Genomic DNA, 23,401 nt, shown 5'->3' on the forward strand with positions numbered 1-23,401 from the left:
AAGTGTTATAGATGGAATTCAGACTAATCCCATGGCAGACCGCAGATTAGTGTCAGTCACATAGTTGTGTCCGGCTATTTTGAGACCTCAAGGACTATAGCTCGCCAGTCTCCTCTGTCCATGGGATTCTCCAGGCAAGAATACTAGAGTGGGTTGCCATTCCTTTCTCCAGGGGATCTTCCTGACCCAGGAATTGAAACCAGATCTCCTGCATTGCAGGCAGATTCTTTACCGTCTGAGCCATATAACTCTTAGGCTTTTACTCTATATTTAAAATTCCCTTCCTCAAAGCACCCAATTAATGCATGCCCTTGAAATCAATTAATCATTCAAAAGTAAATCAAATTTCAGAGTGCCAACAATCTGTACTATCTTTGTAAGTTCTGAGTCACCATGAAACAAGTCGTAAATCAAATTTCATGTAGTAAGAGATCTAAAGAAAGCCTACGTGTCATTTTAGAAGAGCAACTAGAGCTTAACCACAGTAAAGTTATATGTGATGACTTGGTTGAGCTTCAAAATTATCCACGGGGAGTGAAACAGGAAAAGGACATTGATGACAAAAAAAAAAAAAATGTTGAAGATAGTGAGAGATATATCAAGCTCACTTTCACATTTTACCTGCTTTTGAAAATCATAATGTACACAATAGAAGTTTATTTTTTGAATCAGCAGTTTTGAGAGTTTTTATTTTTATTTTATTTTATTTTTAAACTTTACAATATTGTATTGGTTTTACCAAATATCGAAATGAATCCGCCACAGGTATACACGTGTTCCCCATCCTGAACCCTCCTCCCTCCTCCCTCCCCATACCATCCCTCTGGGTCGTCCCAGTGCACCAGCCCCAAGCATCCAGTATCGTGCATCAAACCTGGACTGGCAACTAGTTCCATATATGATATTATACATGTTTCCATGCCATTCCCCCAAATCATCCCCCCCACCCCCCAAAGAGTCCAAAAGACTGTTCTATACATCTGTGTCTCTTTTTCTGTCTCTCATACAGGGTTATCATTACCATCTTTCTAAATTCCATATATATGCAGTTAGTATACTGTATTGGTGTTTTTCTTTCTGGCTTACTTCACTCTGTATAATAGGCTCCAGTTTCATCCACCTCATTAGAACTGATTCAAATGTATTCTTTTTAATGGCTGAGTAATACTCCATTGTGTGTACCACAGCTTTCTTATCCATTCATCTGTTGATGGACATCTAGGTTGCTTCCATGTCCTGGCTATTAGAAACAGTGCTGCGATGAACATTGGGGTACACGTGTCTCTTTCAATTCTGGTTTCCTCAGTATGTATGCCCAGCAGTGGGATTGCTGGATCATAAGGCAGTTCTATTTCCAGTTTTTTAAGGAATCTCCACACTGTTCTCCATAGTGGCTGTACTAGTTTGCATTCCCACCAACAGTGTAAGAGGGTTCTCTTTTCTCCACACCCTCTCCAGCATTTATTGCTTGTAGACTTTTGGATCTCAGACATTCTGACTGGCGTGAAATGGTACCTCATAGTGTTTAATCCCAAGAGATTAATCGTATCTCTTTTACAGAATTAGTAACCTCGGGAAAAAATAAAACAAGATAGAATAATACTTGAGACAAGGTAAATACATACATGAAGAAAACCAGAGCAACAAGATTATTTCTTTGAGAACTAGTTTAAACTGTTAAACTGATGGTTCTAGCATTTTGTCTCATTTTAAAGGCTCCGATTTTCTCTCTCCTCCCTGTGTCCAAGTTCTAGCTACCACTGCCCTAGATGGCCAGCACAAAACTGCCTCAGTCATGTCCTGAACCCTGAATTATCTGCCTCTGCTTTTCTCCCAAGCTACTCATCAGCTTATATAATTACTTTATTCTGCAACTCATGGAGTTCAAGCTTCAAGCTTTTCCCAGCATTTCCTTTACCCATGCTCAGTCAAACTCTACTTTCTCTAAACTACTAAAGTGGCCTTGGAAGTATTTTTTGGTAGACCGCCAACAACAGGGAAAACCCAGGCCATGTGCTCTGAAACCTATCATCTTTATTCCTAGGTCATGATTTTCGTGGGATGCTGCCAGCAAACGACAGAGACTGCAGGGATACATAACGAGTCTATTCCTGGAAGACATGGAATTCCTCTGATAGGCAACTTTGGCTAGCAAGTTCCCAAGTACCCTACTGAATCTTTCAGAGACCACATAGCTGATTATAACATTTCCACCCACCCTATCTTCCCCTTCACTCAGAGTCAGGGCTGCCTTGTCATCTGACACCTGCTTCTCCAGATTCCCCAGGCTTCTTCCCCATTTTCTCTCACAGTTGATTTCCATAATAAAAATCCTTGCTTGCGGGGAGGCATCAATCAGGAGTTTAGGATGGAAATATACACATTACTATATATAAAATAGATAACTAATAAGGACCAACTGTGTAGCACAGGGAACTCTACTCAATACTCTGTAATGATGTATATAAGAAAAGAATCTTAATAAAAGGAGGTTGATAAGTGTATTCATATGATTCACCTTTTTATATACCTGAAACTAACACAATATTATAAATAAACTATACTCCAATCATTTTTTTTAAATCCTTGCTCGTTTAATCACCTTGATATCTACTTCTTTGTTGCTGATTAGTTACCAAGTTGTGTCCAACTCTGTGACCTCATGGACTAGGCTCCTCTGTCCATGGGATTCTCCAGGGAAGTATATGGCAATATACTGGAGTGGGTTGCCATTTCCTTCTCCAGGGAGTCTTCCTGACCCAAGGATCGAACCCAAGTCTCCTACCAGCAGGCAGATTCTTTACCATCACACCACGAAGGAAGTCCAATCTATTTCTTGGAGGACTGCTAATAACTACATTTTGGACGGCTCCCCACTTCCAGTCAATTTTAAGTACAAGCTCTTTGGATTCGTTTTACCCTTTGGTCTGATAACAGCATTTACTGTTTATCTCTCCTACAGAATCCTGGAAAGGAAGTTTGAGAGGCACTGTATCTCTGTTCTCAGACTGCATTTGGAGCCCCTTTGGCTGTTGGCTTTTCTTTCACGCAGTATTTACCGTAGCTCAGTGTTCTCTTTATTGCAAATGTGAATTAGGTACTTGTGGGTTCCTTGATAGACTTTATTAGAGATATCCTCAATTCCTGCCCATGCTGATAAGAGATATCTGATTTCAGTTTAATTCCTTTCTGCTCTCTGCCCCAGCTTAGTAGAATCTTAGAGCCTCTGTTAGTAGAATCATTCACACAGAGAATAACCTTCTTAAGTGTGGTCCCTACAGAGCAGCTCAAGCTCACCTCCTTCAAATGCTCAGCAGACCCACAAAAATCGACACATTCTTGCTACACCACAAGGGGTGGGAGCTGACTGCTACATATCTGTTGTCTCTCCTCCCAGGATTTTCCTCCTGCCTGTCCACAATTATCTTATTGCTGTATTCAAAAAGGCACAGATGTCCAACCTGAATGGGAGGGAAGTTTGGGGGAGAATGGATACATGTATATGGTTGATTGAGTCACCTTCGCTATTCACCAGACAGTACCACAGTGTTGTTAATTGGCTATATCTCCCAAGACAAAATAAAATGTTTAAAGTTTAAAATTACAAACATAAATAAATAATTTAGGTGATGAAAAAAAAATTGTAAAAAAAAAAAAAAAAGGCACAGATGTCGTATCAGCAAACCACTTCATAAGAACACTTCTGAAAGGGAAGTAAAATGCCAGGATCCTCTTCTGTCTCTACAAATTATCCTCTCTGAACCACATCCCTGAGATTGTGGATGAGGGACATACACCTAATCTTCAACAGGAAAGGGCAGCACAAGCTCTATCTCTCGCTTCTAGGGTCTCATATAGGACTTCAACAGTGTTCTTTGAAATAGCCACCTTTCCTGTAGTATTTCTATGTAAATGGAATAGAGGAAAAGAATGGATAGTTGACTAGTAGAATTTACTGGACCATGACTAACTAGAAAGGTGTCAGACTCCTATCCTGGGAATTCTTTAAAATATGGGGAGTGTTTGAAACTTCTTTGCATCAGTTTAAGGTTCCCCAAGTCAATTCCATGGCAAAGGGACATTTCATGAAATACTCTGTGATACTTTCTCCCCTGAAAAGCCCAGTTTTAACCCTTTCTGACACTACACCTCCTTTTTAAACTGCTGACCTTTAGCTCTGTTATCTCTGGCTTTTAATTCTACCTACGGAGTGAATTTAACTCAGATGACCATTATGTCTACTACAGTGGGCAAGTATCCCTTAGAAGAAAAGGAGTAGCCATCATAGTCAGTGAAAGAGTTTCAAATGCGGTACTTGGATGCAGTCTCAAAAACAACAGAATGATCTCTGCTCATTTCCAAGGCAAACCATTCAATATCACAGTAATCCAAGTCTATGCCCCGACCAATAAAGCTGAAGAAGCTGAAGTTGAACGGTTCTTCAAAGACCTACAAGACCTTCTAGAATTAAGGACATCTTCCAAAAAAGATATCCTTTTATTTACAGGGGACAGGAATACAAAAGTAGGAACTCAAGAAACACCTGGAGTAACAGGCAAATTTGGCCTTGGAGTACAGAAAAGAGGAGTCCAAAGGCTAATAGAGTTTTTCCAAGAGAAAGCACTGGTCATAGCAAACACCCTCTTCCAACAACAAAAGAGAAGACTCTACACATGGACATCACCAGATGGTCAACAACGAAATCAGATTGATTATATTCTTTGCAGCCAAACATGGAGAAGCTCTATACAGTCAGCAAAAACAAGACTGGGAGCTGACTGTGGCTAAGATCATGAACTCCTTATTGCCAAATTCAGGCTGAAATTGAAGAAAGTAGGGAAAACCACTAGGCCATTCAGGTATGACATAAATCAAATCCCTTGTGATTATACAGTAGAAGTGACAAATCAATTCAAGGGATTAGATCTGATGCACAGAGTGCCTGAAGAAGTATGGACAGAAGTTTGTGACATTGTACAGGAGGCAGGGATCAAGACCATCCCCAAGGAAAAGAAATGCAAAAAGGCCAAACGGTTGTCTGAGGAGGCCATACAAATAGCTGTGAAAAGAAGAGAAGCCAAAAGAAAGGAGAAATAGAAAGATATACCCATTTGAACGCAGAGTTCCAAAGAATAGCAAGGAGAGATAAGAAAGCCTTCTTCAGTGATCAATACAAACAAATAGAGGAAAACAATAGAATGGGAAAGACTAGAGATCTCTTCAAGAAAATTAGACATACCAAGGGAATATTTCATACAAAGATCGGCTCAATAAAGGACAGAAATGCTATAGATCTAAGAGAAGCAGAAGATATTAAGAAGAGGCAGCAAGAATACACAGAAGAACTATACAAAAAAGATCTTCACAACCCAGATAATCATGATGCTATGATCACTTACCTAGAGTCAGACATCCTGGAATGTGAAGTCAAGTGGGCCTTGGGAAGCATCATTACGAACAAAGCTAGTGGAGGTGATGGAATTCCAGTGAAGCTATTTCAAATCCTAAAGATGATGCTGTGAAAGTGCTGCACTCAATATGCCAGCAAATGTGAAAAACTCAGCAGTGGCCACAGGACTTGGAAAAGGTCAGTTTTCATTCCAATCCCAAAAAAGGCAATGCCAAAGAGTACTTAAACTCCCACACAATTGTACTCATTTCACACACTAGTAATGTTATGTCCATAATTCTCCAAGTCAGGCTTCAACATTACGTGAACCGTGAACTTCCAGATGTTCAAGCTGGATTTAGAAAAGGCAGAGGAACCAGAGATCAAGTTGCCAACTTCCGTTGCCTCATTGAAAAAGCAAGAGAGTTCCAGTAAAAAATTTATTTCTGTTTTATTGAATATTCCAAAGTCTTTTGACTGTGTGGATCACCACAAACCATGGAAAATTCTGAAAGAGATGAGAAATTCAGACCATCTGAGCTGCCTCTTGAGAAATCTGTATGCAGGTCAGGTAGTGACAGTTAGAACTGGACAAGGAAGAACAGACTGGTTCCAGTTAGGGGAAGGAGTACGTCAAGGCTGTATATTGTCACCCTGCTTATTTAACTTATATGCAGTGTACGTCATGAGAAATGCTGGGCTGGATGAAGCACAAGCTGGAATCAAGATTGCCAGGAGAAATAGCAATAACCTCAGATATGCAGATGACACTAACCTTATGTCAGAAAGCAAAAAAGAACTAAAGAGCCTCTTGATGAAAGTGAATGGGGAGAGTAAAAAGTTGGCTTAAAGCTCAACATTCAGAAAACTAAGATCATGGCATCTGGTCCCATCACTTCATGGGAAATAAATGGGGAAACAGTGGAAACAGTGACAGACATAATTGGGGGGGGGCGCTCCAAAATCACTGCAGGTGGTGACTGCAGTCATGAAATTAAAAGATGCTTGCTCCTTGGAAGAAAAGTTATGACCAACCTAGACAGCATATTAAAAAGCAGAGGCATTACTTTGCCAACAAAGGTTCAGCTAGTCAAAGCTAAGATTTTTCCAGTAGTCATGTATGAATGTAAGAGTTGGACTATAAAGAAAGCTGAGTGCTGAAGAAGTGATGCTTTTGAACTGTGGTGTTGGAGAAGGCTCTTGAGAGTCACTTGGACTGCAAGGAGATCTAACCAGTCCATCCTAAAGGAAATCAGTCCTGAATATTCATTGGAAGGACTGATGCTGAAGCTCCAATACTTTGGCCACCTGATGCAAAGAACTGACTCATTTGAAAAGACCTTGATGCTGGGAAAGATTGAAGGCAGAAGGAGAAGGGGATGACAGAGGATGAGATGGTTGAATGGCATCACTGACTTAAGGGACATGAGTTTGAGTTAACTCTGGGAGTTGGTGATGGACAGGGAAGCCTGGCATGCTGAAGCTCATGGTTTCCCAATAAGTAGACATGACTGAATTGAACTGACTTGCAGTTGATTGGAATTCTCTTTAATGCTATCTTGTCTCAGTATGCTACCCTGCTAGTTTAACCCAGTAAATGGATGCAGAAAACATATATTTGCCTATATGAACATATTGCTTTCAGTGCTTTTTGAATGAGATTTGAGAGATTATTAGTTCATCACCTCATGTTCACCTTTGTTGCCTTTCATTTCATTAAAATTTAATGACAGAATAGTTTTAAATTTAAACCCGTTTGTCTTATGACAATCATAAGATATAGGTTAAGACTTCAGTTCCAGTGCCTTAAGCAGTAACTTTGCATGCTGAGTTATTTTGGGTACCCCACTTACTGCTTTGGGATTATTTTCTTTGTCGAGAAGATGTTTTTTGAGTTAAGTCCTATTTCTCAATAGAAACATTTTATGAAAGATTGCTGTGTCTGTGCTGTCTGGAATCTTTGTTTTAAGAGACCAACTCTCACACCACAGATGAAACAGTAGGCCTAGCTACACCTCATTGCTTATCAAGATCAACTATGTTTCCAAGGATTACTTATTTCCTTTATATTCCACATGGTCTCAAATATGTTTCCCATATTTTTGGTCTCCCTCAAATGAATATGTGTTCCCCTTCTGTATGATTATTTATAACTACTAAAAATCAAGAACCTAGAAATCCACTTTTACTCTATCAGACCTGGATTCCTAACTTGTTTATTAAATATTATAGGACAGTCAGAAATCTTGAGAGGAAATGGGGCAAAAGACTTTCCAGTACTGTGAAAGGAGCATCATTCTCACTACTCATCAATCACTGAGTATCTGTCATCCTTCTCACTTCATGGAACTTTCTTCTAGTTGAACTTATAAGCACCCCATACAATTTCAACTCAGACATTAACATCAGTGGACTGAAATTTTCACAAGCAAAAAGATATCAATATTCATAACTCAAAATGAAAAAGAAGGAGATTTTATAGCTATAGATTCAATAGTGATGCTCATGGTTTTATGTAAAATAGAAATGTTAGTCCCTTAATCCAAAATTATAACTCAATAGCAATCTTGGGATAATTGAGTTACTACCCTGGTACTCATAACTACTATTAAATGAACAAGGAAAGTCATCACAAATATATGAATTGTAAAAGAAGAAAATAGAAAGAATGCCCAACAGATGTAAATACTGAGAGTAGCCCTTGTTCTAAACAGAAAAAAAAAAAAATGTTATCTAATTTCTGAAATGTATGCTTCCATTTTCCTGCAGGAGAAAACATGTAGGGGTGTGAAACACAGCTCAGTTGCATCAGAGATGATCACCTTCTGTTTACTACCAGAAAATGTATTCCTATGGACAACTCCTACCCCCTCCTCTATAATGCTTCCACACATCTCAGATCTTTCTATAACATCTTGCCATTCCTTACTAGGTAAGTTTGCTCTTAAAGGATATCTATTATGAAAATCCATTACTGGAAGTCTGTTAATATTTTATAGTACCATGGAAAAGCTTATGCTCATCATTCAAAATAACATGACATTATGAAGTCACTAAGAGTCACGAGGAAGTCACAACTTCCATGGTGGCTCAGTGGCAAAGAACCTGCCTGCCAATGCAGGAGACATGGGTTTGATCTCTGGGTTTGGAAGATCCCCTGGAGAAGGAAATAGCAACCCACTCCAGTATTCTTGCCTGGAGAATCCCATGGACAGAGGAGCCTGGTAGACTACAATCCACAGGGCTCCAAAGAGCCAGACACAACTTCGTGATTTATAGAATCAATGCAATACCTATCAAACTACCAACAGTATTCTTCACAGAGCTAAAACAAATAATTTCACAATTTGTATGGAAATACAAAAAACTTTGAATAGCCAAAGCAAACTTTAGAAAGAAGAATGGAACTGGAGGAATCAACCTGCCTGACTTCAGGCTTTACTACAAAGCCACAGTCATCAAGACAGTATGGTACTGGCACAAAGACAGAAATATAGATCAATGGAACAAAATAGAAAGCCCAGAGATAAATCCACACACCTATGGACACCTTATCTTTGACAAAAGGAGGCAAGAATATACAATGGATTAAAGACAATCTCTTTAACAAGTGGTGCTGGGAAAACTGGTCAACCACTTGTAAAAGAATGAAACTAGAACACTTTCTAACACCATACACAAAAATAAACTCAAAATGGATTAAAGATCTAAATGTAAAACCAGAAACTATAAAACTCCTAGAGGAGAACATAGGCAAAACACTCTCTGACATACATCACAGCAGGATCCTCTATGACCCACCTCCCAGAATATTGGAAATAAAAGCAAAAATAAACAAATGGGACCTAATTAAACTTAAAAGCTTCTGCACCACAAAGGAAACTATAAGCAAGGTGAAAAGACAGCCTTCAGAATGGGAGAAAATAATAGCAAATGAAGCAACTGACAACTAATCTCAAAAATATACAAGCAACACCTACAGCTCAATTCAAGAAAAATAAGTGACCCAATCAAAAAATGGGCCAAAGAACTAAATAGAGGTTTATCCAAAGAAGACATACAGATGGCGAACAAACACATGAAAAGATGCTCAACATCACTCATTATCAGAGAAATGCAAATCAAAACCACTATGAGGTACCATTTCACGCCAGTCAGAATGGCTGAAATCCAAAAGTCTACAAACAATAAATGCTGGAGAGGGTGTGGAGAAAAGACAACCCTCTTACACTGTTGGTGGGAATGCAAACTAGTACAGCCACTATGGAGAACAGTCTGGAGATTCCATAAAAAACTGGAAATAGAACTGCCTTATGACCCAGCAATCCCACTGCTGGGCATACACACTGAGGAAACCAGAATTGAAAGAGACACATGTACCCCAATGTTCATCAGCAGCACTGTTTATAATAGCCAGGACATGGAAGCAACCCAGATGTCCATCAACAGATGAATGGATAAGAAAGCAGTGGTACATATACACAATGGAGTATTACTCAGCCATTAAAAAGAATACATTTGAATCAGTTCTAATGAGGTGGATGAAACTGGAGCCTATTATACAGAGTGAAGTAAGCCAGAAAGAAAAACACAAATACAGTATCAGATCAGATCAGATCAGACTCTCAGTCATGTCCAACTCTTTGCTATCCCATGAATCGCAGCACACCAGGCCTCCCTGTCCATCACCAACTCCCGGAGTTCACTGAGACTCATGTCCATCGAGTCAGTGATGCCATCCAGCCATCTCATCCTCTGTCGTCCCCTTCTCCTCCTGCCCCCAATCCCTCCCAGCATCAGAGTCTTTTCCAATGAGTCAACTCTTCGCATGAGGTGGCCAAAGTACTGGAGTTTCAGCTTTAGCATCATTCCTTCCAAAGAAATCCCAGGGCTGATCTCCTTCAGAATGGACTTGTTGGATCTCCTTGCAGTCCAAGGGACTCTCATGAGTCTTCTCCAACACCACAGTTCAAAAGCATCAATTCTTCGGTGCTCAGCCTTCTTCACAGTCCAACTCTCACATCCATACATGACCACAGGAAAAACCATAGCCTTGACTAGACCAACCTTTGTTGGCAAAGTAATGTCTCTGCTTTTGAACATGCTATCTAGGTTGGTCATAACTTTCCTTCCAAGGAGTAAGCGTCTTTTAATTTCATGGCTGCAGTCACCATCTGTAGTGATTTTGGAGCCCAGAAAAATAAAGTCTGACACTGTTCCACTGTTTCCCCATCTATTTCCCATGAAGTGATGGGACTGGATGCCATGATCTTCGTTTTCCACTTTCACTTTCATCGAGAGGCTTTTGAGTTCCTCTTCACTTTCTGCCATAAGGGTGGTGTCATCTGCATATCTGAGGTTATTGATATTTCTCCTGGCAATCTTGATTCCACTTTGTGTTTCTTCCAGTCCAGCGTTTCTCATGATGTATAAGTTAAATAAGTTATATAAGTTAAATAAACAGGGTGACAATATACAGCCTTGACAAACTCCTTTTCCTATTTGGAACCAGTCTGTTGTTCCATGTCCAGTTCTAACTGTTGCTTCCTGACCTGCATACAAATTTCTCAAGAGGCTGATCAGGTGGTCTGGTATTCCCATCTCGTTCAGAATTTTCCACAGTTTATTGTGATCCACACAGTCAAAGGCTCTGGTATAGTCAATAAAGCAGAAATAGATGTTTTTCTGGAACTCTCTTGCTTTTTCCATGATCCAGTGGATGTTGGCAATTTGATCTCTGGTTCTTCTGCCTTTTCTAAAACCAGCTTGAACATCTCGAAGTTCATGGTTCACATATTGCTGAAGCCTATCTTGGAGAATTTTGAGCATTACTTTACTAACGTGTGAGATGACTGCAATTGTGTGGTAGTTTGAGCATTTTTTGGCATTGCCTTTCTTTGGGATTGGAATGAAAACTGACCTTTTCCAGTCCTGTATACTAATACATATATATGGAATTTAGAAAGATGGTAACAATAACCCTGTATACGAGACAGCAAAAGAGACACATGTATAGAACAGTCTTTTGGACTCTGTGGGAGAGGGAGAGGGTGGGATGATTTGGAAGAATGACATTGAAACATGTATAATATCATATATGAAACGAGTCGCCAGTCCAGGTTAGATGCAAGATACTGGATGCTTGGGGCTGGTGCACTGGGATGACTCAGAGGAATGGTATAGGGAGAGAGAACGGAGGAGGGTTCAGGATGGGGTTCAGAATCCGCCACGTGTATACCTGTGGCAGATTCATGTTGATATATGGCAAAACCAATACAATATTGTAAAGTTAAAAATTTTTTTTAAAAAGACAGCAAAAAAAAATAAATAAATAAAATAAACAACAATGAAGTAGAAAGGGAAAAACAGTCACACATAGATTCCTTTCTGTGCTCCCCTTTCTCTGGCTTATAAGTAAATGCCATCTGCCGAGTCCAAGTCAGATGGCTCTAGAACAGGGCCAGGCTGCATTCTGCTTTCCAACAAATGATCTGGGTATCTGTACAATGAACTGTGGATAGGTTTCCTGGTTTCCATGCTTAACAGGCACTTGTCTTCTTTCCATGATGTCCCTCAAATGTATAGAGTTCAAAATTATTATGAATATTTGCTTAGAAATTCTGAAGTTTGAAAGCTCAGAAATTTGTCTCTCCAAAAGTTGAACAAATATGTTTGTTTTCCCCCCCTCTAGAAGAAGGCTTCTTAATAAAATACCTCTTAATGTTAAGACATCCTATTCACAATGAAGAGCTTAAGACTGAAAGACGAGTATAACGGTCAAGTGTAGGAAACAATGAGATTGACGTAAACATCTCAAGAGGATAGTGGAGGAGCTACCTGTACACCCTGGAGAAGTTCCTGAACACGAAGCACCGCTCAGTTAACTCCCCCACAGACCAGCTTCCTTCCCATAATCCTACCACATGGAGTATTTCCTCAATCCTAACTCATGGCTCCTAGACAATGGAAAGTCTAAGTAGGAAACTACAACATGGAAACTCACTAATTTCAAAATCAACATACTTAGAAAATAATAAAGAGATTAACCTAGAGAATAGTAAATATGTTAGTATTGTAGCTCTCAAGAACAGTTGTTCCTGTTGTCCCTCCTCAGATCTGTGGCTTTGAAGAGTAGACTCCACAGATTATTGCTACTGAAATCTAACCCATTTATACATGATTCATAAAAATTTTACACCCTGTTGAGAAGGCACTACCTCTTTTCCTGCATTTCATGCCAGGTTACCATATTTAATATGTGTGGGTCTCACATAGCAGAGTCACTGCAACTGATTAAATGCTTGAATAAGGCAGGTTTTCTGTATGTCATGATGTTAAAGCACACCCAGGTTGAAGATTTTCTAGCTATCTTACCCATCAGGCTTTTCCAGAGAGAAAAAATGTATGTGTCTATGTGTGAAGAGTTGATAGGGTAGGGATGAGAAAGAGAGGTATCACGCTGCATGAGTGTCAACTCAAGTCTTCTCTACTCAGCTTGTGCACTTTTAATTAAGACTGGAGGCACCTCCCTCAACTGTCTACTAATGTGACAACCTCACTCCACATTTTAAATCTGTTCTTTAATATTTAGATAGTTTGGATGGAAACACATCACTGATTGTGAAATCTGTCTTCTTTTCTAATGCACAGATTTTAAGTCATGCATTTCTTTATAAGGAATCCTTAGCAGCATCCCACAAATGTCATTGTTTTGCAATGTATCATTCATTTGAAATACTTTCTAAATTCCCCTGTCATTTCATCAACATAGTTGTTATTTCAAATATGTTATCTCCTTTCCAAACTTTTGGTGAACTTTCAGAATGTCTGAATGTTATTAATTTTTTAAATAATTTCACCATCATCAGAAAATGTACCCTGTGATCTCAGTCCTTTGCCATTTGAGACATTTTATGGCCCAGCATATCATCTACCTTAAGGAACATACAAGATGCCTTTCAGAAGAATTGTGTATTCTGACTTAATTGGGTTTAAAGTCCCCAAATGTCTAATAGATCCTGTTGACTGAAAGTGTTATTCAAACCTCTCATATTCTTATCACTATTTTTGTCTATTCTTTCAATTATTGGGAAGGAATGGTAAAACCTCCAAATATTACTTCAGTTGTATATATTTCTTCTTTTGTACCTGTTAAATGTTATGTACTTAGAATTTCTGTTATAAGGTGTATATTTAGGACTTCTATGTCTTCTTTTTTCCTTTTAAATTTTTATTAGAGTATAGCTGATTTGCAATGTGCAAGTCTCAGGTATACAGCAAAGTGAATCAGTATATATATATATATATATATATATATATATATATATATCCACTTTTTTATATATTTTTTTCTCCATATAGCCATTATAGAGTACTGAGTAGAGTTCCCTAGGCCACAGGTTCTTATTAGCAGGATTCCGTTGTCTTAATGAAATGACCTTCTTATCATTATTGAATGTCTTTTCCTCTAATACTGGAATGTTACTTGAAATCTGCTGTGTCTGATATTAATATAGCAAAGTTATCATGAGTATTATTATCATGGTTTATACATTTCATAGTAGTATCTTGCTTTGTATCTAGTCTGACAATCTCTTCTTTTTAATATAAAAATTGATTAGATCATTTTTGTTGAATGAAAGTATTAGTAATGTTAGATCTAAGTCAGCCATCTTCCTAATTGATTTCTTTTTAAATTAGTTGTGCTTTGTTCCTCTTCCTCTACTTACCTGTCTTTTTTGCTCTGAGTTTTAAAATAAAAATAATTTATTTTGTCTCCTTTATTGCCTTTTGAGTTGTGTCTGTAAATATTCATGGTCGCCATAAAAATTAAAAGATTCCTTTCAAACTTATGACAATCTATTCAGAACTGATATTATGCCATAATAAAACCTTACAACCATATATTTCTAGTGATCTCTATGCTGTCCTTTATGCCACTGTCATATTCTTCTACATGTTTTATAAACTTGACAATATGTTACTTTAGCTTTTAACATATAATTTTCCTTAAAAAGAATTCTTAAAAATAAGTCTTTATATTTATAAAAATTTTACAACCTACCCACTCTTCCCATTCCACTATTAGATCCTAGTTTCTGTTAACTTTTTGTTTAGCCTAAAGAAATTCTTTTAGCATTTCATATACTCCAAGTTTGCCAGATACAAATTCTTAGATTTCATTATTTAAAGTAATCTGTTTTGCTTTCATTTTTGAAATACATTTTCACTCCATAAAGAGTTTTAAGTTGACTATTTTTGTTCTTTCACCATTTTAAGATGTCCTTCCATTGTTTCATGTTTTGCCTTGGTTCTGATGACAAATTCTTCATATTTCTTATTCTTGTTCACCTGTATATAATGCATCTTTTACTTTGCTGTTGTTTTTTGGTTTAATATTTTCTCTTTACTCTTGGTTCCCAACAGTTTGTTCATAATGGTTATTTAACCTGATTAGTGTATGTCAAGTTCTTGAATCAGTGGGCTCATGATTTTTCTCAAAGGAAAGAAGATTTTTCTCAAAGGAAAGATTTTTCTCAGAGGAAGAAAATACTTTTTAAAATTCTGCTTTATTTTCTCTCACATCTCTATTTCTGAGACTCCAGTTGCATGTACGCTAGACTGCATATTATCACAAAAGACATTGATACTATACTGAATATTTTTCAAATATTTCTCTCTTTACTGCAGTTTTGGTAATTTCTCTTTATCTCATGCATGGATGTGAGAGTTGGACTATAAAGAAAGCTGAGCACCGAAGAGTTGATGCTTTTGAACTGTGGTGTTGGAGAAGACTCTTGAGAGTCCCTTGGACTGCAAGGAGATCCAACCAGTCCATCCTAAAGGAGGTAAGTCCTGGGTGTTCATTGGTAGGACGGATGTTGAAGCTGAAACTCCAATACTTTGGCCACCTGATGCGAAGTGCTGATTCATTTGAAAAGACCCTGATGCTGGGAAAGATTTAGCTCAGGAGGAGAAAGGGACAACAGAGGATGAGAGGATGAGATGGTTGGATGGCATCACTGATTCAATGGACATGGGTTTGGGTAGACTCGGAGTTGGTGATGGACAGGGAAGCCTGGAGTGCTGTGGTTCATGGGGTCGCAAGGAGTCGGACACGACTGAGCGACTGAACTGAACTGAACTGAACCCTCAAGTTCAAAGATTCTTTTTCTTCAGTCTCCAAATTATTAGGCCCAGCCAATGTATGTCTAACAGATTTCAGTATATTATAGAATCTGTACTTAATTCTATTTTTGTTTTAATTTCTCTACATTACTAATTTTTACTTAAATATTTCCCTGAAATGTTTAACATAGTTAAAATGCTTGTTCTGAAGATGCTTGAATGTTAGATTCAATAACATATTAAATCTGGGTAGCTTAGTTACATTTTCTGTTAATTTGAGGGGGGTCACAGTTTTTTAATTATCTACATTTTTAAGATTATTTTAGAAATTTTTGTAAATTTCCAGAGACAGAAAAATAATATTTTGCTATATTCTTTATTACAGGAAAACTCATGTGCCATTGAAGTTCTTCCTTCCATCAAGTTGTGTGACATTTGGACCAGCTTCAATTAGTCTGAATTCAGCCATGATTAGCCCAAGTCAGAATTTCTTGTGACTGTGCATTTTGTTATCTTGTCATTATTTGAACTGGGAGGGAATGGGGTTGACATTTCATAAAATTTTAGATTATGCTTAGATTTAATACAGGCACAGCCCCAGACCCCAAGTACTATGAGAAATCTCAACAATAGATTATTGATTTCCATGTTCTAGTCTCTTCTCCACTGCTGCTCCCTGTACAAAAGTCAGAAGTGAAGAAGACCTTAGAATTATTTAAAAAGTAAACCTTATGATTTACTTTTGCATTTGGAGTTTTTCAGGAGCTTTATACCATCCTTCAAAATCATAAGTCATTCATACTCAGTTAACACTCTCTAGTCCCTCTTAATACTCTCCTTCTGTGGCAAGCCCATTCTTCCCTCTGCTCATTTCTAAAGACAGCACTGCAACTCTCTGCTGTCCTATGAAGGGTTTTGCTTCTCTACAGAATTCAGTTTATCAATGCTTCCTTGGAGTCACTGTTCTTAACTAGCCCCAAAGAAAAATCTTCTATTTTTCCCATTATTTTTTTCATACTTTTACCGAGAAAATGAGAGTATTGTGAGTCCCTTAACAACCTAACCTAAAGCATAAGTTCTCTACCCACATCCATTCAAAATTTACTTTAAGCATTTCTCACTCTCCCATAGTCGATCCATCAATTTTAGCTTCCTCATTGATTTCACCACCAAGGCTTTCTGATGCTAAAAAATACCTACCATAGAATTAATACAGCAGAGCACATCATGAGAAACGCTGGGCTGGATGAAGCACAAGCTGGAATCAAGAGCTGGGAGAAATAGTAATAACCTCAGATATGCAGATGACACTACCCTTATGGCAGAAAGTGAAGAAGAACTAAACAGCCTCTTGATGAAAGTGAAAGAGGAGAGTGAAAACGTTGGCTTAAAGCTCAACATTCAGAAAACTAAGATCATGCCATCTGGTCCCATCACTTCATGGCAAATAGATGGGGAAACAGTGACAGACATTATTTTGCGGGGGCTCCAAAATCACTGCAGGTGGTAACTGCAGCCATGAAATTAAAAGATGCTTGCTCCCTGGAAGAAAAGTTACGACCAACCTAGACAGCATATTAAAAAGTAGAGACATTACTTTGCCAACAAAGGTCCATCTAGTCCAAGATAAGGTTTTTCCAGTAGTCATGTATGGATGTGAGAGCTGGACTATAAAAAAAGTTGGACTATAAAGCTGAGCACCAAAAAAGTGATGTTTTTGAACTGTGGTGCTGGAGAAGACTCTTGAGAGTCCCTTGGACTGCAAGGATACCCAATCAGTCCATTCTAAAGGAAATTAGTCCAGAACATTCATTGGCAGGACTGATGCTGAAGCTGAAGCTCCAATAATTTGGCCACCTGATGTGAAGAACTGACTCATTTGAAAAGACCTTGATGATAGGAAAGATTGAAGGCAGGAGGAGAAGGGGACGACAGAGGATGACATGGTGGGATGGCATCACTGACTCAATGGACATGACTGAGTAAACTCCAGGAGGTGGTGATGGATAGGGAAGCCTGGTGTGCTGCAGTCCATGGGGTTGCAAATAGTTGGACACAACTGAGCGACTGAACTATAAACAGATTTAATGACAATGTTTCAAGCTCTGAAAAGAAGTTCTCATAATTTTATAATCATTAATGTAAAACATTATTTTACATATTCTTATTGGTCTCAGGCATATCTCCATTTCCCTGGGTTTCTTTGAGTTAATAAGGCCCTCAATTTCAATTCAGGTGTACTTAGAAATTCTAAAATTTATCAGATACTCTTGTAATTCAATTTTGATTTTTTTTTTTTTGTATATTCTTTCTGGAATGTAGTTTTTCAGAGAATTGCTTCTTTTCTATAGTCAAAGTGTTCTGTGCACAGGACAAAGATACCAGCCTGAAAAAGGCAAACTGATCTTATAAAAAATCCTAGTGTGGGAGTATTTGGGCGGTAAGGGTACTCATGCAACCCGCGGTCCATTGAAGATGGCAATCTAGTCACTAAGGCAGTGACTGACCTTCCTAACTACCCACAGACACCAACGTTCTGCTCTCACCCTTATTCCATGAAAGCTTTTTCTGGTCAAATCTTAACCAGTGGCATCCACACTCAGATTCAGCTTATATATCCTAACAGTAAAACGCATCTGAATTATTCATGGCAGTATTGAAAAAGCAAAGAATGACATAGGAAAAAAATAGAAGAGAAATATACAGTCTCAAGTTAAAGCTTGATAATTCTCAGTTTATGAAACTCTTATCAGTCTACTGAACAAACACTAAATACTATGGACACTCTGTGGGCTTTTACATATCCAAGGCTTTTACTCCTGCCTTGCCAATGGTCCAGGTCTGAACATTTAATTGAATCATCTAATACCACTCCTTGGATTTTTTTTTTTTACAGAGAAAATTTTTAAAATAATTCCAACTGGGATGTTTACTATTTTCAAATCTAAAGAGTCCTTTTAAATCATTTCCCATGCTGCTTGCCCTTGTTTCTGGCATGTCTGAAATCTCATCATATTCAGTATTATTGGCATGCATTGGCAGTGATACCTCTACTTAACACTACTCTCTTCTCCAAGGTACCAATAGTCCTTCTCATAGGTAAACTACATTGTTAAATACATCCTTGTATTGATAAAATCAAGGTTTAAGTTTGAAGATTTCCTGATCCTCAGTGTTCCTCAGAGTCTTATGTTGAAGAGAAACTATTATTCAATTACTGGTAAGCCCTCAGATAAATTGGAAATGACAGTCTGTGAACTCCCTAGTCACCTCATACTTGCCTTCATTCCTATTTAAGGCATTAGCCTTTTTGAACAAACCCACATTATACACCAAAACACATGGGCAGCTAAAATAAAGAGGAAAAGAACATAAGATCAACAGGGGGGGAAAAAAAAAAAAAAAACAATGGGAGGAAAAAAGTTATCTATAGACATTTCAGCCCTAGGGTTAGTAGATTTCTAATATTATCTTTATCCATATTCATACATTCAAACATAGATAGTCTAAAAATATGACTATTTAGCTCTTTGCTACATTCGCTCTCACCAGTAGAGAAATTCCAGGAAGTAGCCCTAGACAATTGGATTAAAAAGCACTCCAAACACACAAATAGAAACTTTCAGAGAATAAGCAAAAAGAAATAATTAAGAGAAATTAACACAGGTAGAGCTACCCCACGCCCCCACGCCCGAGGCCAGGGGCGGTGGCCGGGAGGACCAACCACACGTCCAAGGAGCCCTGGCTGCGCCAGCGCAGGAGGGCCTAGAGAACCTATCCCACGTTGAAGGTCAGGAAGGGCGGTGGTGAGGAGATACCTCTTGTCCAAGGTAAGGAGCAATGGCTGTGCTTTGCTGGAGCAGCTGTGAAGAGATACCCAACACCCAAGGTAAGAGAAACCCAAGTAAGACGGTAGGTGTTGCAAGAGGGCATCAGAGGGCAGACACACTGAAACCATACTCACAGAAAACTAGTCAATCTAATCACACTAGGACCACAGCCTTGTCTAACTCAATGAAACTAATTGCCCGTGGGTCAACCCAAGATGGGCAGGTCATGGTGGAGAGATCTGACAGAATGTTGTCCACTGGAGAAGGGAATGGCAAACCACTTCAGTATTCTTGCCTTCAGAACCCCATGAACAGTATGAAAAGGCAAAATGATAGGATACTGAAAGAGAAACTCCCCAGGTAAGTAGGTGCCCAATATGCTACTGGAGATCAGTGGAGAAATAACTCCAGAAAGAATGAAGGGATGGAGCCAAAGCAAAAAGAATACCCAGCTGTGGATGTGACTGGTGATAGAAGCAAGGTCCAATGCTGGAAAGAGCAATATTGCATAGGAACCTGGAATGTCAGGTCCATGAATCAAGGCAAATTGGAAGTGGTCAAGCAAGAGATGGCAAGAGTGAATGTCAACATTCTAGGAATCAGCAAACTGAAATGGACTCGAATGGGTGAATTTAACTCAGATGACCATTATATCTACTACTGTGGGCAGGAATCCCTTAGAAGAAATGGAGTAGCCATCATGGTCAGCAAAAGAGTCCAAAATGCAGTACTTGGATGCAATCTCAAAAATGACAGAATGATCTCTGTTCATTTCCAAGGCAAACCATTCAATATCACAGTAATCCAAGTCTATGCACCAACCAGTAACGTTGAAGAAGCTGAAGTTGAATGGTTCTATGAAGACCTACAAGACCTTTTAGAACTAACATCCAAAAAAGATGTCCTTTTCATTATAGGGGACTGGAATGCAAAAGTAGGAAGTCAAAAAACACCTGGAGTAACAGGCAAATTTGGCCTTGGAATACAGAATGAAGCAGGGCAAAGACTAATAGAGTTTTGCCAAGAAAATGCACTGGTCATAGCAAACACCCTCTTCCAACAACACAAGAGAAGACTCTACACATGGACATCACCAGATGGTCAACACCGAAATCAGATTGATTATATTCTTTGCAGCCAAAGATGGAGAAGCTCTATACGGTCAGCAAAAACAAGACCAGGAGCTGACTGTGGCTCAGACCATGAACTCCTTATTGCCAAGTTCAGACTGAAATTGAAGAAAGTAGGGGAAAACCACTAGACCATTCAGGAATGACCTAAATCAAATCCCTTATGAGACTATACAGTGGAAGTGAGAAATATATTTAAGGGCCTAGATCTGATAGATAGAGTGCCTGATGAACTATGGAATGAGGTTCGTGACACTGTACAGGAGACAGGGTTCAAGACCATCCCCAGGGAAAAGAAATGCAAAAGAGCAAAATGGCTGTCTGGGAAGGCCTTACAAATAGCTGTGAAAAGAAGAGAAGTGAAAAGCAAAGGAGAAAAGGAAAGATATAAGCATCTGAATGCAGAGTTCCAAAGAATAGCAAGAAGAGATAAGAAAGCCTTCTTCAGCGATCAATGCAAAGAAATAGTGGAAAACAACAGAATGGGAAAGACTAGAGATCTCTTCAAGAAAATTAGAGATACCAAGGGAACATTTCATGCAAAGATGGGCTTGAAAAAGGACAGAAATGGTATGGACCTAACAGAAGCAGAAGATATTAAGAAGAGATGGCAAGAATACACAGAAGAACTGTACAAAAAAGATCTTCAAGACCCAGATAATCACGATGGTGTGATCACTGACCTAGAGCCAGACATCCTGGAATGTGAAATCAAGTGGGCCTTAGAAAGCATCACTACGAACAAAGCTAGTGGAGGTGATGGAATTCCAGTTGAGCTATTCCAAATCCTGAAAGATGATGCTGTGAAAGTGCTGCATTCAATATGCCAGCAAATTTGGAAATCTCAGCAGTGGCCACAGGACTGGAAAAGGTCCATTTTCATTCCAATCCCGAAGAAAGGCAATGCCAAAGAATGCTCAAACTACTGCACAATTGCACTCATCTCACACGCTAATAAAGTAATGCTCAAAATTCTCCAAGCCTGGCTTCAGCAATATGTGAACGGTGAACTTCCTGATGTTCAAGCTGGTTTTAGAAAAGAAAGAGGAACCAGATATCAAATTGCCAAGATCCACTGGATCATGGAAAAAGCAAGAGAGTTCCAGAAAAGCATCTATCTCTGCTTTATTGACTATGCCAAAGCCTTTGTCTGTTGTGGATCACAATAAACTGGAAGATTCTCAAAGAGATGGGAATACCAGACGACCTGATCTGCCTCTTGAGAAATTTGTATGCAGGTCGGGAAGCAACAGTTAGAACTGGACATGAAAAAACAGACTGGTTCCAAATAGGAAAAGGAGTACATCAAGGCTGTATATTATCACCCTGCTTATTTAACTTATATGCAGAGTACATCATGAGAAACGCTGGGCTGGAAAAAGCACAAGCTGGAATCAAGATTGCTGGGAGAAATATCAAGAACCTCAGATATGCAGATGACACCACCCTTATGGCAGAAAGTGAAGAGGAACTCAAAAGCCTCTTGATGAAAGTGAAAGTGGAGAGTGAAAAGTTGGCTTAAAGCTCAACATTCAGAAAATGAAGATCATGGCGTCCGGTCCCATCATTTCATGGGAAATAGATGGGGAAACAGTGGAAACAGTGTCAGACTTTATTTTTCTGGGCTCCAAAATCACTGCAGATGGTGACTGCAGCCGTGAAATTAAAAGACACTTACTCCTTGGAAGGAAAGTTATGACCAACCTAGATAGCATATTCAAAAGCAGAGACATTACTTTGCCAACAAAGGTCCGTCTAGTCAAGGCTATGGTTTTTCCAGTGGTCATGTATGGATGTGAGAGTTGGACTGTGAGGAAGGCTGAGCGCCGAAGAATGGATGCTTTTGAACTGTGGTGTTGGAGAAGACTCTTGAGAGTCCCTTGGACTGCAAGGAGATCCAACCATTCCATTCTGAAGGAGATGAGCCCTGGGATTTCTTTGGAAGGAATGATGCTAAAGCTGAAACTCCAATACTTTGGCCACCTCATGCGAAGAGTTGACTCATTGCAAAAGACTCTGATACTGGGAGGATTGGGGGCAAGAGGAGTGGGAATGAAAGAGGATGAGATGCCTGGATGGCATCACTGACTCGATGGACGTGAGTCTCAGAGAACTCCGGGAGTTGGTGATGTACAGGGAGGCCTGGCGTGCTGTGATTCCTGGGGTTGCAAAGAGTCGGACAGGACTGAGCAACTGATCTGATCTGATATGATCTGAGAATGAGATGGAAAGAGAATAGCTTCATAGCCTTAGAGTTAATATTGTTATTTGCAACATTTAAAAATTTTGCAAAAGTAATTTCTGACATCAAGTATCTTTTATGACAGATGTTATGACTCAGGTTCGATCCCTGGAATGGTAAGATCCCCTAGAGTAGAAAATGGCAACCTGCTCCAGTATTCCTGCTTGGGAAATCTCATGGACAGAGGAGCCTGGTGGGCTACAGTCCATAGGGTTTCAAAGAGTTGGACACGACTGAGCACACACTAGAATATTCACAAACATAAGGTTTATGACCTTGACTTTCGATTTGTCTGTTCAAAGTCACCCTAGTGTGTTTGTCTCTCAGTCATATCCTAGTCTTTGTGACCCCATGGACTGTAGGCTGCCAGGCTCCACTGTTCATGGAATTCTCCAGGCAGAAATACTGGAATAGGTAGCCATTCCCTTTCTCCAGGGGATCTTCCCAACCCAGGGACTGAACCCGGGTCTCCCCTATGGCAGGCAGATTCTTTACCATCTGAGCCACCAGAGAAGCCACCCTAGAGGCCACTGACTTGTTACATATTCCTGGTTGAAGAATAGATTTTATTATGATTGACCTCAGCCTACTTCTTTGTTGTTTTCATAGAAGTTGCTTTAAACATGTGCAGCAAAATTAGCCCCTAGTTAAGCTATTCTCTCAGTTCTGTAAGTCTTCATAA

At 39.1% G+C, this 23,401-nt stretch overlaps 1 long non-coding RNA gene across 2 annotated transcripts in view; it reads right to left on the reverse strand.

Moving 5' to 3' along the window:
- Positions 1-23,401, reverse strand: part of LOC123332759 — a 91,840-nt gene that overhangs the window by 12,978 nt on the left and 55,461 nt on the right. The window contains exon 4 of one of the 2 annotated variants that reach the window (XR_006549772.2): positions 11,853-11,961. The exons of the other annotated variant lie outside the window; for it this stretch is intronic. This is a non-coding gene — a long non-coding RNA (uncharacterized LOC123332759). Of the gene's footprint in view, positions 1-11,852; positions 11,962-23,401 lie in introns of those variants that run through there. 2 annotated transcript variants of the gene reach the window in all.

The sequence above is a fragment of the Bubalus bubalis genome, chromosome 3 (assembly GCF_019923935.1).
Source record: "Bubalus bubalis isolate 160015118507 breed Murrah chromosome 3, NDDB_SH_1, whole genome shotgun sequence".
Taxonomy (NCBI): Eukaryota; Metazoa; Chordata; class Mammalia; order Artiodactyla; family Bovidae; genus Bubalus; species Bubalus bubalis.